Source organism: Mauremys mutica, chromosome 24, assembly GCF_020497125.1.
Source record: "Mauremys mutica isolate MM-2020 ecotype Southern chromosome 24, ASM2049712v1, whole genome shotgun sequence".
NCBI classification, from domain to species: Eukaryota; Metazoa; Chordata; order Testudines; family Geoemydidae; genus Mauremys; species Mauremys mutica.
In genome coordinates this window covers 10776439-10776645 of record NC_059095.1, presented here as the reverse complement: position 1 = coordinate 10776645, position 207 = coordinate 10776439, and positions in this window count along the sequence as shown.

The following is a 207-nucleotide window of genomic DNA, read 5'->3' as shown; positions in this document are numbered from 1 at the left end:
GGGAGTTACGGGGCCCTGTTGCGGGACGCGCCGCCCTTTATATCCCGCCCGCCCCCAGCTGCGCTCCAAGCCCAGCCCCGCTCGTCAGCTGATCGGCGCCCTACGTGCCACCCGAGCGCAGCTAGTCGGGGCGGCTCAGCCACCCCGGACCGGTCTGGGCCAGGCTCCCCCCCCCGCGGCTATTGCAGGGACAGAGTCACCGCCCCC